General features: G+C 39.9%; 1 protein-coding gene across 1 annotated transcript in view; it reads right to left on the minus strand.

Moving 5' to 3' along the window:
- LOC119579232 overlaps positions 1–9,225 on the minus strand; it is a 33,530-nt gene that overhangs the window by 23,348 nt on the left and 957 nt on the right. The gene's annotated exons all lie outside the window — the stretch shown is intronic.

The raw sequence follows: 9,225 nt of genomic DNA on the forward strand, positions 1-9,225 counted from the left end.
CGGTGTTGCGTGCGGGCTTAGGCTGTTGGAAAGAATTTTATGAATAAATAAATACTTCCCCACGGCTAAGTTGTACTTAATACTATATTTCCTTTTTGGATCAATATTTATGAATTTGAAAGATAGAAAGAGTATTTGACACGGGGTTTAATTCACCAAACCAAACGTCTATAACTTATTATCATATTCTCGCAAATTAATGTTCTTGAGTTTTCGAAAATTGCGTTAAAAAATACCAAACACAGAACATTAGCTACAATACTAAATTGTTAAGGTATTTATTCTCGTTCCCATCATTGGTTTCTCTATAATTAGAAAGAACAGAAAAAACATAACCTAAATGAAGGTACAACAATTCATCTATCATGATCAGCCTTAAAGACAACTTTAACCTTTGCTTTTAAAAATGTACAAGGTAAGATTAAATTCCGCAAGGCTAGACGAGGTATAACGAACGCTAATACTCACAAAATACATTCCTGCATGTTGTGCTTTTCTTCTTGGATCTAATGTGCAAAGAGCGAGGAAAATGAATGGGTCTAAGAGGAAAATGTCGAAGGTAAATTGTGCTTCGTGAAAATTTATTGACTCGGATTCTACTTCCTTCAGCAGTGTTTCGTCATTGGATCTGGATGTTCTGCAAGTTTTGAATTGGTCCTGTGATGGAGTTTATATAAACAAAAACTTATATAAACATATATCATTATACTCTCGATTCTCTCTCACTGTATACAATAATTTCACATGACTTCTTACGCAATTCTTGTTTGATATGTTTCTACCATAATGACAAATACTCACAAGTCCTTTAACAAAAATAATTTATCCGATAGGATCCACGGAAGCACATTATCCTGTCAGAAGGATCATCACACGCTAAGTTTCAGAGATATATGCACAGTATCCGTTTGACTTATATAAAACGTAGTCACTACGCCTTGAGAAGATGACACTGCATATATTATGGCCAGTGGCACATAAGTTTCATCACTGCTAAGAAGAAATGGGTTTAAATAAGGACGAGGTCACAAATAACTCCGTATTTTTGTCAATGGGAGATCACCGCTTTAATAATATTCACTGCTAACTTATATCACTATTTCAAAGATAAATCCATCGCTTAAGAATCTACCAGCTGGACACTGTTTACCCCTGAATTCACTACATCCTGGAAAAAAAATTTTAATAACTGCTCTAGGTCGAAATTGATAGAGGACACCATTCCACAAGCACTGACGTTGTGTGGTATGAATAGAAAAAAAAATAAATGTACATAGAAGAAAAAGAAATAAAAGAAGGGGTATTGCTCTTCATATTTGTGAAATGAAATGAAATCGGAGAGAGAGCTAGAAAAAAAAAGAGAGAGAAAGAGAGAGAGACTTACGGAGGGGAGGGGAGGGTATTACCATTATTAAGAACTATCTTCGAACACGTACAAATGTTTGTTCTCCTCGTCATCTGCCTCTTCCCTCCTTCCCCTTTCTCCCCTTCCTTCTCACTCCTTCCATCCTCATTCGTCCATCCTTCTGTTTCTCTTCCCTCTTTCTTCTCTCTCTCTCTCTCTCTCCCCTCCCTCCCACCCCTGCCCTCCTCCCCTACTCCCTCTCCCCACTCCCCTCCCCACTCCCTTCGCCGTCGCCTCCCCCATTGTCCTCATACCCTCTCCCTCACTCTTTACCCCCGAGCACCGCCTCTTCTGATTCCTCTTCTGAGTTTTCTCATTAAGAAATTTCCCCTCGAAGTTTCTCCCTCAATTAAAAGCAAAGAAAAAAGAATTCTCACCTGATCTCGCCATCATCTTGTCAAGATTCGAGAACTTTTGGAAAATAGTTTCTTGTCGGCTACGGTCGACCCTTGTTGTTACGTTTTTATCTCATTTAACACACATATACGCACTCTAAGGCTTCTCTGTCGAGGGGAAGCCGAAATCATCCCCCAAGCGGCGGATGGCGGTTTTAGGGCCGAAAAGAATGAGGGAAGGGGCCCGTTCACATCCGCCCTGTGAGAGACTTACTTGTCCCATTTCCCAGGTACACCCTGTCCCTAGAAAATAGGGATCCTGTTGTGTGTTCTTGACTCTTCGCATGACTGGGTAAAAGACAAAAGCAAAAGCAAATGCACAACTGGTAAATAATATAAATTGAATAACGATAACACGGATGGAATCTCGTCCTGAAGGTCGGATTAAACTGAAAAAGGGGACATAGGTTCTAACACTGAGGCCCTCTAGTTGGTGCTGGCCATGTATCAATAATCTGATATTGTCAACCTTATGTTACTTTAAGGTATCCCCGCCAGCAAAATAATATTCCTTGCATGTTGGTGCTTCTTGAAATCAAATGTGCCAACCGAGAGAATGATGGTTCTAAAGGGAAATGTTGAGGTAAATTTTGCGTCGTGAAATAACTTTTTGACTCTGATTCTCACTTCCTTTCATCCGTGTTCGTAATTGGTGGATCTGATGTTCAGAAGTTTGGATATTGGTCTGTGATTGGAGTTTATATAAAAAAAAAAACTTACCACATATATCATTAATCGTTTTCGATCTATTTCACTGATACAATAATTTCCAGCATGACTTTCTTAACTTAACTCCAATTCTTGTTGATACGTCTACCATAAAGGACAAAATACTCATATGTCCTTTAACAAAAATAATTTTAAATCCATATGGGATCCACGTGAAGCATAAAATACATTATCCTGTCAAGGATCAGTCACCACGCATAATCTTTCAGAGATATTAATGCACAGTACCCGTGTGACTTATATAAAACGTAGTCACTGCCTTGAGAAGATGGACACTGGGCCTATATTGAATGCCTGTACAGAGTTTCGTCACAGCTAAGAAATGGGTTTTGTCCTAACGAGGTCACAATAAACTCGTTTTTTGTCACTGGAGATCACCGCTTTAATAATATTCACAGAATTTGACGTCCACTATTCAAAGACAGATCCATCGCTTAAAGATCTCACACCAGCTGGACATTGTTTCCCCCTGAGATCATCGCATAAATAGAAAAAAGGTAACTGCTCTGTGTGAAAATTACTTGAACAGAGAGACGGTAGTCACGCACAGCCCTTGACGTGTAACCGGTCTTGCAAGGTCGCCTGACTTGATACCAAAGCTAACATGAAATTCAATACTTGGGTAGCGGGTCATTGTTAGCTGTGAACGTGAGGTCTTTATGCGGTGTATAAACAGGAAAAAAGGGAAGATAGGTACGTAGAAAAAAAAGAAGGGGGGGAGGGGGGTATGCACTGAATTTTAAAACTAAGATAAACAAAAGGGGAAGAATACGTGATCAATACATGAAAATAACATTATGGTAGAAACAGATGGACATAAATCAATGAGAAATGTAAGGGTCAGAACAAGAAGAAAAGCATAAGACGAGAGAGAATAAGAAAGGAAAACAGGGAGAGAGAGAGAGAAGAAAACAAGAGAGAGAGAAGAAAGCAAGAGAGAGAGAGAGGAAGCAAAGAGGAGATAGAGAGAGAAAGCAAGAGAGATAGAGAGAACGCAAGAGAGAGAGAGAGGTAGGGAGAGAGAGAGATAACAGAGAGAGAAAAAACAAGAGAGAAAGCAGCCTTTCCCCTCCTCACTACTCATCTCCTCCTCCTTCGTACGGAATTCTAGGGATAACGGCAATATTTCGAGTAGTGGGATTAGCTCTAGATCTCTCTCGTTCTCTCTACTCGTCCTCCCCTACTACTCCCCTCCTCCCACTCCCCTTCGCCCCCCCACCTTCACACTCACTACCCTCTCCTCACTCTTTATCCCCCCGAGCACCGCCTCTTCTGATTCCTCTTCTTGAGGTTGCCATTAATAAAGGTTTCCCCGCGAAGTTTCTCCCTCAATTAAAGCAAAAGAAAAAATGAATTCTCACCTGTCTCGCCATCACCTTGAAAGATTCTAGAACTTTGGAAAATAGTTTCTTTGTCGGCTACGGTCGGGCCCTTGTTTGTTACGTTTCTTCATTTAACACACATTATACGACTCTAAGGCTTTCTGTCCCGAGGGGAAGCCCGAATTCATCCACCCAAGCGGCGGATGGCGGTTTAGGGCAGAAAAATGAGGGAAAGGGGGCCCGTTCACTCCCCCTGTGAGGAGCTTCCTGTCATATTTCCTATAGCCTATCCCTAACTAGGATCTGGTTGGGTGTTCTTGACTCTCGATGAATGGTAAAAGACCAAAGCAAAAGCAATGCAACGCACTGTAAAAATCAGAAAATAGATAATGAATAAACCGAACGGAATCTCGTCTTGGAAGGGTCGGATTACTAAAAAAAGGGACATAGGTTTTCTAACCACTGAGGCCTCTCTAGTTGGTGCTGGCAATGTATAAAAAATCTTGATTTGTAACCTTTGTTGACTTTAAGGTATCTACGTCCTAGCAAAGCAAATAACATTCTTTGCATGTTATGCTTTCTTAGTTTCTAAGAGGGAAATTGTTTTGGTAAATTTTGCTTCATGAAATTTTTGACTCGATTCTTACTTCCTTCAGCGGTCATTCGTTAAATTGGAGATCTGATGTTCTGAAGTTTGGTAATTGTTTCTGTGATGGAGTTTATATAAAAAACTACCCCATAATCATTAATACGTCTCGTCCTCTGTCTGTTCTCGTCACTGATAAAATAATTTTCCACATGACTTTCTTATTGAATTTATTCTTGGTTGATATGATCTACCATAATGCAAAAATACTCAACTCCTTTAACAAAATATTTCAAACCATATGGGGTCCACGTGAAGAACATTATCCTGTCAAAAGATCATCACACGCATAAGTGTGGACGATCACCGCATATAGAAAAAAATAAACTGCTCGGGGCGATATTACTTGAACAGAGAGGACGGTATCACAGCCTGACGTGTTTCCAGTCAGTGTCCAGGTCGCTGACTTGCTGACAAAAGGCTAACATGAAAATTAATAATACTTGGGTAGGAGTTCATTGTTAGCTGTGAACGTAAGATAGGTATGTAAGAAGAAAAAGAAAAGAAAAGGTAAGAAAGTATTATGCTTGCATAAACAGAAAAAAAAAGAGATGAAGATACGTAAGCAAAAAAAAAGAAAAAAAAAAGGGGAAGGAGGTATATACATACGATGGGAGAAATAGATGAAGAAATACAATGAGGAATGTAGGTCACGGAAACAAGAAGAAAATGTAAAAGAACGAGAAAAAATAATGAAAGGAGAACGAAAGAGAAAGAGAGAGAGACAGAGATAGAGGAAGACATAAGGTGAGTGTGTGTTTGTGAGAGAGAGAGAGAGACAGAGAGAGAGAGAGAGAAAGCATAGAAGTGAGAGGAGTGAGTGCGTGAGTGAGTGAGGTGAGTGAGTGAGAGAGCGATAGAGAGAGAGTGTGTGTTTGTGAGAGAGCGAAGAGAGAAGAAGACGAAAGAGACGAGACAAAAGAGAGAGAGAGAAAGCAAGAGGAGAGAGAGAGAAAGCAAGAGAGGGGAGAGAGAAAAAGCAAGAGAAAAGCAAGAGAGAGAGAGAGAGAGAAGCAAGAGAGAGAGAGAGAAAGCAAGAGAGAGAGAAGTGTGAGAGAGATCAGGAGAGAACTAACGTGAGTTGTGAGAGTATCACCAGTATTAAAAGAACCTACCTTCGAACACCCAATGCCTTGGTCCCAGTCTCCTCTACCTTTTCCCTTTCCATTTCTTCTCTTTTCTATTTCCTCTCTCGGCTCTTGGAACTCTTTCCTCTCGCTCTCTCTCTCGGTCGTCTCTCCTAGATCTCGTCTCTTCCTCTCTCTCTCTCTCCTCTCCTCTCTCTCTCATCTCTCTCTCTCTCTCATCTCTCTCTTCTTTCTTTCCTCTCTCTCTCTCCTCCTCGTCTCCATCTTTCTCTCTCCTCTCTACTCTCTCTCTCCTCCCTCCCCTGCTCCCCTGCTCCCTCCCCTACTCTTCTTTCCTTACCCCCCTTGTCTCACTCCCTCCTCCCTCACTCCGCCTCTCCCTCACTCTCTCTCCCTCACTCTTTATCCCCCGAGCACCGCCTCCTGCTGCTTCCCCTTCTGATGTTGCTCATTAAGATGTTTCCCCTCGAAGTTTCTCCCTCTTTAGAAAAACAAGAAAAAGCAATTCTCCCTGCTCTCGCCATCAATCCTCCGTGAACATTCTAGAACTTTCGAATATAGTTTCTTGTCGGCTACGGGTTCGGGCCCTTTGTTTTTACGTATCTCGCTTAACACCCCCATACGGACGTTTACATACCTACTACATACTACATACATACATACATACATACATACATACATACAGACATACATACGATACATACATCATACAACATCCATATATCATACTTTATGCACACGCGCAGTCATACCATTCGACATAGTAACATGCACTCATCATTCTTATCATCATCGTCGTCACGACACACACACACACACACACACACACACAGCACACCTACGCTTTAAAGATCATATCAACTAATCTTGTTCACACTAATTACCCCTCTAGAAGCTACCGCAACTCGAACTACATCATTCAAAGACTTACAAAATATAAATAACAACAGTTGTAAATAATATCCCCTACAATACTACAAAAAAATACAACAAAATCACAACTATTGTAAGAAATACGTTCACTACAACTACAAAAATCCGACACCAATAACAAAACTACAATACACAAAGCTGCAGATACAACTACAATACTACACTACAACAACCACAACAATAAAACCCTACAACAACTACAACAACACAAAACAATCACTCGATGAAGAATCACAACCGCTACCTCACAAGCCCAAAAAATGAATACGCAAGTTCCTCTCCATGGTGTCAGTACGGATAAGACGCAGCTAAGGGCGTACGGGCGGCGCGTGAGGGCGTGCGGCGGGCGGGCGGGCGGGCGGCCGGCTTACTGGCGGAAGGGAAGGCAATAGCAGAGGGGGGGAATGGGGAGGTTGGATAAAAAGATAAGGGCGCCTGGTCCCACCTGGAAGAGATAAGTGAGAGGAGCCTTTTTGAAATAGTTTTGAAATAAGGAGTTAAGCCTCTTCGGCAGTGTGAGTGTGTGTACGTACTTACGCACATAAACATGCACACTGTCTCACACACGTGTATATATATGAGTACTTAATACTAACACCACACACACACACACACTCCTCGTCGCATGAAATTATGGGAGAAAGAGCGTAAGAATAAGAAAAGTATTTAAAGAGAATTCTGTATATATATAGATATATTTATATTATATATATATATATATTATATATATATATATATATACATAATATATGTATGTATTTAAAACCACACACCAATGCATGTATGGATGTATGTATTATATATAGTATATTATATATAAGTATATATAGTATATATATATTTATATATATTTCATATATATATATATATATCTATAGATATATAATATATAATGTACGATATATACTTCTTATAATATTCATATTCTATATATATATATATATATATTTATATAATCATACACACCACACACACACACCACACACACCACACACACACCACACACACAGACACACACACATACAACACACACACACACACACACACACACACACACACACACACACACACACATCACACACACATATATATAATATATATAAGTATAGCTATATATATATATATAATATATATACACACACACACACACACACACACACACACACACACATAAATGTAGATAGGTTGTGTGGTGTGTGTGTGGTGTGTGGGTGTGTGTGTGTGTGTGTATGTATGTATGCGTGTATGTATATATGAATACACCCTCACAATGCGGCTTGGCATATTCCATCTTTCATAAATATACCTCCTACATTTGACTAGGATATTGAATTGCTAGATCAATTTCCACCGATGCCTCACTAGGGTTCGCTATCATTACCAATATGAGTAGATAGGTAATGTCCTATGGAGCTAGTGAATCTAGTTGCACACGTTCCTTTAGTGGGTCTTGTGCATGTTTGGTTTAGCACACTGGTCTCCGGTTTCATACCCGGGGTGGACTAGGTTTCGAGTCCTGGTCAGGGAGGGTGTGTTATATACTATATATATATCATATATATATCTTATATATATATATATATAATATATATATATATCTATCTATATATATAATTATTATATAGATTAATTATATATTATAATATATATATATATATATACTATATATATATAATATAATACGTAAATACACACACACGCACATACCACACACACACACACACCCCCACACACACACACACACTACACACACACACACACACACACCACATATATAATCTATATATATTATATATACATATATATATTTATCTATATATATATATCTATATACGCACATATATCTACATATATATATAACATTATTATATATTATATATAATATATATATATATATATCTATATATATATCTAATAAATACATACATATATAGTATATATACTATAATTATAATATATAAGTGTATATCTTATATACCCCCCTAATCCCTTTGCTCATTGTTGTCGTGGGGGGCTTAGGAGACGGAGACTGGGACCCTATGCTGGGAACTCCCCAACCTTGGACTCGCCCCTCGACTCCACTAATTTTTTGCATGTTCCTTTTTTTTCCTTCCACTTTTTCGTTTTCTGTCCTTTCACCAAACCCTTTCTGCTATCCACCTCCTAATGTGTGGAGCCGTGCTTTGAAGATGAAAGGCTGACTTTGTGCCAGTCCTGACGGCCTGAGGAGCCATGGGCACAGGTATTCTCCCCGGATTGTTAGCCTATCCCTTACCGCTCAAGGGAGACCCTGCGGGTGGACTGTTTTTATCCCCAAACATAACCGCTTACCATGGGGGGCCGTAATGAAACCTATCCCCACTATTAGGGGCCATGAGGCTTCCCCTTAATCAAATAGCCCCAACGATGTAAACCACCAAATTCCGACTCCCAGGCTCTCCCTTTGACCACGGCTCCGAACACTGCAATAACTACCCACCTCAATCAATGCCTACTAGTACAGTATTCCAACAAGTCACACTAAAACATTCACCTCTTCAGCAGGCTCAATCTTCACACCCTATCCCCCAACCTCAACATCACCACCCCCATCCTCCTTATTCATACCTTTACAGCCTTATTGCCCACCTCCTCAACACTACTCCATCTTCCGTCACGCCCCCGCCCTTTACTACCCCCTATCTCGACAACAGTCCTTGAATACGCT

This window comes from Penaeus monodon, chromosome 12, assembly GCF_015228065.2.
Source record: "Penaeus monodon isolate SGIC_2016 chromosome 12, NSTDA_Pmon_1, whole genome shotgun sequence".
NCBI lineage: Eukaryota > Metazoa > Arthropoda > Malacostraca > Decapoda > Penaeidae > Penaeus > Penaeus monodon.